Source organism: Microtus pennsylvanicus, chromosome 5, assembly GCF_037038515.1.
Source record: "Microtus pennsylvanicus isolate mMicPen1 chromosome 5, mMicPen1.hap1, whole genome shotgun sequence".
Taxonomy (NCBI): domain Eukaryota; kingdom Metazoa; phylum Chordata; class Mammalia; order Rodentia; family Cricetidae; genus Microtus; species Microtus pennsylvanicus.
In genome coordinates, this window is record NC_134583.1 from 65134887 (window position 1) to 65142386 (window position 7500).

At 42.5% G+C, this 7500-nt stretch overlaps 1 pseudogene; it reads right to left on the reverse strand.

The window, feature by feature from the left end:
- Positions 1-7046: 7046 nt before the first annotated feature.
- Positions 7047-7123, reverse strand: LOC142851491 (U2 spliceosomal RNA; annotated as a pseudogene).
- Positions 7124-7500: the final 377 nt, after the last annotated feature.

Sequence of the window (7500 nt, forward strand, 5' to 3'; positions counted from 1 at the left end):
AGTGGGAGCTATTATTTCTATTACTAATAATTGCTTGAGCATTCACTACGCAAATCTTTGTTGAACATCCAGTTGGTGTCAGGATATTGTGCTAGATGTTAGGAAGATAGAGATGAATTGCCATAATTCTTGCTTTCAAAAAGCTCAGGTGATCAGGGCAATCAAACACTTAGGTAAGTAATTAGAATTCTACATATTAAGTGCTGTGTATAATAGAAGTATTGAGCCCTGAGAGTGGAGAAACACGCAGCTGACTGTGCTTGGGAAATCCAGGGCACTGCACAGAACAGTCCAGAGAACACAGAATTATGCCAAGTGAAAGGAGGAAGGGCTTAGGGAATTCTGGGAAGCAGAGAGGGCTTGGATGGCCACATAACCGTAACGACAGAATAACAGGAGACAGTGCCCAGGCTACGGTGTCAGAGCATAAATGTCATGGAGAATTAGGGGGAAACACAGATGGAATAGTATTCTGAGGAATGGCAGTTTTGTTTAGGTGAAAAGGTTTAAGATATAGGACATACAAGACCAGAGATGAGGAAATAGCTCCACAGTAAAACACTTAGCTTGCAAGCATCAGGATCAGTGTTGGATCCACTGCACCCACAAAAAAATGCTAAGTGGCCTCCCCATGCAACAGAATGTGGAGGCAGAACTTCTCAGGATCAAAATGTCTAGCTAGATTAACCAAGTCAGTAATGTCTGGGTGGAAGTGAGAGACACTCTCAATCCATAAGGTCAAGAGAGATGAAGATGTCCAATCTCAACCCCCAGTCTCTGTATGTTCACACACTCACAGGCACCTACACATGTGTGCTCATACACATGCAAATATACACATGCATATCATGCATACCACACATACAGAAGGAGAGAGAGAGAGAGAGAGAGAGAGAGAGAGAGAGAGAGAGAGAGAGAGAGAGAGGAAGACAAGGTCAGGAACATGTTTCTAAACAGGAATACAATACAATTTAGTATTTCACATACATCCACTAAGAGTAAAGGTCAGGGATTGGTCCACTTTGACCCATAGGTCAAATCTAGTCTGTCTAGGTTATCTGAAACATTTGCAATGCTCGCTGAAGCTTGCTGTCCTGGTTATAGGATATGCATGAGTGCGGAGAGGAGGCAGAGGGAGGGTCACATTGAGATGCAAGGGCAGGGGAGATGTGCTGAGCCTTCTCAAATGCAGGTCATATCAACCATCTCTCCAAACTGTGGAGCTCAAAAGCCACTTAAATTATTTTATTCAAATGTTCAGGCAAACATTGGAGATTATCCTGCCAAACCCCCTGTGTTATTCTGTTTTCATACAACTCTAAAATCAAAGCAAAGTTAAAAAGTAAATACTACAAAAATTATAATACCAAGGCAAGTTAGGGTCACCCACACTTGTCTTTCCAGCAACAGAAACTGAGGATTACAAGTTTGAAAACAATCTGAGATACCTTGTTTCCAAAAGTTTATAAGGTCCTTCCATTTCACATTAGCATGACCACTTAAATGTGACAAAGAATGTCTTTCTGGTACTCTGGATGCTAAGAAGGGGGTTGTCAGTATAAGGCAAGCTTGGGCACTAGTGACACCATGTTTCAAGATAAAAAAATAATCAAAAAAGAGGGCTTGGAATGTATCTTACTCTAGAGTGCTTGCTATACTAGGCTCAATTCCCAGTACAGCAAAACCAAAAATGAGTAAGTGTGTGTCTACTGTAACAAGGTTGCTGCCGTTAGGGCCAATGCCTGTCTCAGAGTCCTCTTCAGTGTACGTCTAGCTACTGCTGCCTTTTTGGGAGGGGCTTAACTCCCCAAGACTGCCTTTAAATAAATATTTGTTTTGAAATTTTTATTTATGTGTATGTTCACGGACTTCAGGTACCCGCAGAGGAAATACGGTGCAAGATTTTCCAGGGCCAGAACAGGAGGCAGTTGTGGGTGCTGAGATCTAACAGCAGGTCTTCTGTAAGAACAACCAATGTTCTTTAACCTCAGAGTCATCTCTCCAGCTACACCCAAAACTTTCTGGAGCACAATGCTATGCAACCTCCACTCCCTTAGAGCTGTGGCCAATATCATTTTCTGTGAAGAGCCAGGGAGCATTTTAGGGTTCTGTGACCACAGATTGTCAACTATAAATGTGGCCAGAATGCACCCACAAACTAGTGGGGCAAAGCTACATCTCAGCAAAAGTGTATTGGTGAAAACAGCCAAAGGCCAGAATCACCTTGAAGGTTGTTTGCAAACGTTTGTTGTAGGTCACGGACTTCTGTACTATGGTGGTGGACAATGCACCAGATCTTCGGGTGACTATAGACATTTACTCAATCAGCCAGGACCTTTGGAGAAGGAGGACTCAACTCTTAAAGGTTGCTTATTAAATTTATTTACCAAAGAGGCAATGGGCTGGGATTGCTCCACAGACTATAGCTTACTGACAGTGAGCTAGCCTCTTCACCAAGCACCTGGACCCAGAGCAGCTCACAGCAAGAGTGTCTGTGTCACCAGCTGCCCTTGCACTGAAGTGTGCCTTCTACTCACTGGTTCTTCAACTTTATGCAGCTCAGAGAGGCCCACAGCTCACACAGGTCTTGATGGGATGTCAGCAAGCCTGGGTAGCTACAGATTTTGTACATTAACCCCAGGGACAAATGCACACTAGCAAGACCTCAGCATCATTAGTATGGTGGTTCTTAAAGCCCACAGCATCATGAGCAAGGAGACTGGAGGATCATCTTTTCAAATTGGCACCTGCCTTTGTACCCATTCAGCAAAGACTTTGGAAATGTAGATTTGTTTCCCTTTGTGAAGCCATTCTAGATATAGACTCACACTCCACTCTTCTGTTATAGCCACACACACGAGAGTTATTTTATTACCATTACACCTGCTAAGTACTTTTATGACGCTGTAATTAAATACATAGCAGAAACAACTTGAGGAGTGGATCCTGGAATCACTTGGCCCCAGGTGTTAGGATGAATATATCAATGCAGATGGAGAATGTGGCCCAAGAGATTCTTCACCTTCTATAAGACAGGAAATAGAGAGTGGACATAAGAGGTCAGGTTAAAATTTGGCTCTACAAGGACACACCCTCAGTGGTCTACTTTCAACAACTATACCCCACTCTCCACAGTTCTGCCAGCTCCTGATAATCCTATGCAAAATTTTAGTATCGAGTTCTCTCTGTCTCTCTGTCTCTGTCTGTCTGTCTGTCTGTCTGTATGTATGTCTGTCTCTGTGTGTGTGTGTTTGTGTATGTGTTTTGTTGCATATGTTCCATGATGTATATGTGTATGTGGAGGTCACAGAATTACTCATAGAAATCTTTTGTCTCCTATCATATGGGGTCAGGGAATTAACTCAGGTTGCCAGGCTTGGCAGCAGGTACCGTTACTTCCTGAGCCATCACACCAACCCTATCTAAGCAAATTTTGAATCTGTCAGTGGATTAATCCATTTACTAGGTCAAAGCCTTCATCATCTAATCATCTCTGGAAGTGTCCTCAGACACACGAAAGAATGAGTTTCATTAATCTGGCTGCTTCTCAATATGGTCAGGTTGACAATAGTCGCCACTACAAGGTCTGAATTGCACAGTAAGAAAATATTTTGAAAAGATGGGTCAGAAAATAATCTGTATAAGTAGCATATTTGATCAGACTGTGTGTGTGTGTGTGTGTGTGTGTGTGTGTGTGTAAAAGAAGAGGGAGAAAAGACACACACAGAAAGAAGGGGGACAGAGAGAATGAGAAAAAGAGAGGTGGGGAGAGAGAGAGAGAGACAGAGACAGAGACAGAGACAGAGAAAGAGATCTGTAACTTTTCATCCTAGTAAAAGGATGGGTGGTTACTTTCCAGCTAGACAAGAAATTTTCCAGCCAGGTTTTGAGTACATCTCCCTGCATATTCTTGGACAAACTGCCTTCCATTACCTAAAGTTCTGTTTACATATGATATGTTCTATTCTCTGTGTGAAGCACTGGTAAACTAGAAACAGAGACAAACATACAGCACTGAAGTGTGTACCATCCAAGACTAACTTTAAGTGCTTACTGTATGCCAAACACTATGCTAAGTGTTCCGCATAGGACTTCTCTGGAAACACTGATGAGAATCCTAGCCAGTTATTGTAGCCTTCATTTACTCCACAGATAAGAACACTAATATTCATAGATATCATTTTCAGTGATCCACAGCTGTCACGTGGCAGTCTCTAAATGTCAATGGTGACCATTATGTAAGATGAAGGAAGGTACCAGCCAACAGTCCCATGACGCCTTCGACGCTGTACTTTGGTAAGGACTTGGAGGGGGTTCCGAGAACATGGGGTGCTGAGTAGAGTGTGTGGGTTTTATGCAGACTGTTAGAGAGCAAATGGTTTGAAGCCAAGAGCCTATTAGTGGGCAACAAACAAGGCACCCAGTTTCTGAACTCAGTAGCGTGCCTTGCTGAAGATCCCATTTAGATTAATCTGGATTATTTGGAAGGAAATGGAAGCTGCAGTCAGCTAGCCTTCCCTTCTAGAGATTCCTATGCTCACATGCATGCCTGTCTCAGATCATCTCCACAGAGCTTTCCCACCGTCTTGCTTAAGCTGCAGACCACACCTTTCTCTGGAGTGTAGGGACTGCTTTGCCCGCCATTCCTTTTCTTCTGCTGTGTGATAGCTTTCCCCTGTAAATCCACGGTGCTGTATATTCGTGTTGATTGTTCATTTTTTTTATCACTTGTCATCCCTCTTTAGGATGTAAAGTCAACAGCTCGAGGGATGTGCATCACTTTTGTTAACTGATACACCCCAAATTTCAATGAAAAATGCCTCGCTCACAGTATTTCTGAATAAGAATGTGTTGGATGGATGGACAGATGGATATTGGTAAACCATCTGTGGGTTGATTGATTTCAGTGGTCCATGCTGAAGCTATCCATTTGGGTTGGGGGAGGTCGAGAGCAGGCTCCTGACTGTCTAGATGTCTGGTCGAGGTCTCCCTGGATTATGGATACAATGTTTAATGTGCTTTCATATTCTCTTTTCCACGCTCATCTTCATTCTAGTCCTCAGCTCTCCTGACATAGGCAGTTAAAGAAGAGGATTTAGCGCATACAGCAAATATTCCCCATATCTCAATGGCAGGCAGAACGAGCTCTCTGATCTGAGTTGGAAATATTCCTTAAAAAATTCATGGGAGTGTCTTTGAGTTTGAATTAACATAATTATAAAATTTACAGGCAGCCAGTGTGCTTTTTATAAGGCTTCTATAACAGATGCGTCAAATGTCTAGTTTTGAAAGGACTTCATAATTCAGTCATGTTTTCCTCTGGATTAAATATTGCAGGCTGAGACGTGGGGGGCAAGAACAACACATTTTTTGACATGTCTTTGGAGTGCAGGATAGATGCCACCTGAAACACAGGCTCCCTGTTTCTCTTTTTTTCCCATAGTCCTAACTATTCAGCAAAGGAATATCCTTTTTAGAGGTCTGAACCTGACTTCCAAATATTTTCTTGATTGCATTTAAGTTACCACGGGACACAGCTTCTATTTGCACTCCAGTGAGGGAGAGGATGAGAGCAGCGAGGCTTATTCCCACGTGACTAAGAGCAATCAACTCAAGCTCTGACAGTTGGTGCCAAAAGAACAAATCCCACATCATTCAAGTGTCTTTTTTTAAATTTTAAGTTCATTGTTAATGCTTCTATCCCCACTTTCCAAAGCCAGGGAAATCTGCAACATTTTTAGTTATTCCTCTGGCCTTACTTCTTTCCCCACCTATCATGTAGGCATTAATATCTATCAATGTGATATTTGTTTTTAGGTTTTGAGGTTTCTTAAACCATGACACCATCATCACCATCATATTTAACTTCTTCTGAATAATAGCTCCTGGGCCCATCCATGTCCCTCCATCTCTACCACCCTTGTGCTACTGAGGGTTCCATCCTGTTCTTCTCAGGTCGGTCAGTAGAATTATTTTAAAAAAATTGGATATAACATGTTCATATCCAAAAAATCTTGTATATTAAAGGCTTTGCTCCCAAATGCAAGCAGCATTCACAGGTAGACTTCTGAGGAGTGAGCGGATGGTAAGGGCTCTGTCTTCCCTAGTAGATTAATCCACAAACAGACTTGGGAGGTGGTGGAACTGTGGGCAGTGGGGTCTGGTTAAAGGAAGCAAGTCACCCTCTGAAGTTTCCCTGGCCCCTTTTGTTTCTCTCTTTGACTCCCAACCTCCGTTAGGAGGAAACACACTACAGATCCCTTGCTCCTCACCAGAATGTTCCATTGCAGGGCTGGTCCAGAATCTATGGAGCCAATAGAATGTCCACTGACATGTCTGAAATTGTGCTCCAAAATATCCCTTTCCTTCTTTAATTCATTTTTTCAGATAGTGGCTACTGTGATGACCACCAATATGATGACCAAAACAAGGTTTACCCCAGAGAATTTTAGTTTTAAAATTGCAAACCCAGCATTCCAGGACCCACCTTCCCCATCTTGCTCAAATGGGAGTTATGCGTCACTCTGCCTGAGCGCCTTGGACCTCAGCTTCCTTTGTTTTCTCTAGCCCTGTTGACCTGTTTACATGAGCCTGAGCATGCTCTTTACTGACTTGAGGTTCTTATGTAAGTTGATCTTTCTACCCAGCTGCTTTTCCAAACACCCTGCTTGAAGAATTCCCATTCCAGGTTTTGATCTGGGTGTCATATCATAAGAATCCCCAGTTCTATACCCAGCCTTAACTTGTTCCTTGACCTTGCTATCACCCCTCGTTCAACTCTTGGTTGTTATAGCACTCACAGTTTGGGTTGTGTTTTACCTTGAAATCATATATGCCAAATAGAAACTTGTGTGTGGAAGCCATGTCTTTCACACAGCTATTTATCCCCAACACCTCCTCTAACCCTGAGAGTGGTAAACACTCCGCAAATGTATCCCTAATATTTTTATATATTTTAAATTCTCCTACGTAAGAGCCTTGTCTCCTTTCCCTTCTTCAGTTTTTCCCATTCTATGTCTCTTCCATTTCATTTTCCCTTCTTCTATTTCTTTGAATAGAGGAATATCAGATATTAAACTGGTAAGAACAGACACTGCACTTGATCTTTGCTCAAAAGCAGGGACACCCTTCTTTCTTTGGAAAAAACAACTCTCGGAACTACTTGTCAACACAGCAAACAGATTTATTTTTTGATATTATTGTTTGAGAAACAGACTTACTGCATAGCCCAGGCAGGTCTGGAACTTATCTGTGGTGTATGTGTGTGAGAAAATTCATGCATGTGGTGTATGCATGCTTGTGAAGTCAGAGGTCAACATTGGAGTGAGTCCACAATGATCTTCTCCAATCGTTCTCCAGGATTTTCAGGCCCAGGGTTTTCATCTAAGTTAGACCTCCCTGATTGGGCTAGGCTAGCTGGCCAATGAGCATTGGGGATTCTCTTGTCTTCATTTCTCCAGGACAAGAATTGCAGATGCCCCTGCACTTAAACCTACTTGT